Source organism: Monopterus albus, unplaced genomic scaffold (genome assembly GCF_001952655.1).
Source record: "Monopterus albus unplaced genomic scaffold, M_albus_1.0 scaffold21.1, whole genome shotgun sequence".
Classification (NCBI taxonomy): Eukaryota; Metazoa; Chordata; class Actinopteri; order Synbranchiformes; family Synbranchidae; genus Monopterus; species Monopterus albus.
In genome coordinates this window covers 619393-619676 of record NW_018127901.1, presented here as the reverse complement: position 1 = coordinate 619676, position 284 = coordinate 619393, and positions in this window count along the sequence as shown.

Here is a 284-nt window from a genome sequence, read left to right as displayed (position 1 = left end):
GTTACTTCCAGGCTGGACTACTGTAACTCTTTACTATCAGGATGTCCCAATAATTCCCTAAAAAGCCTCCAGTTAATCCAAAATGCTGCAGCCAGAGGACTGACAGGAACGAGCAAGAGAGATCATATCTCTCCCATATTAGCTTCTCTCCACTGGCTCCCTGTAAAAGTCAGAATAGAATTTAAAATCCTTCTCCTAACATACAAAGCCCTTAATGACAAGGCTCCATCATATCTTAAAGACCTCGTAGAGCCTTATCATCCTAACAGAGCACTTCACTCTCA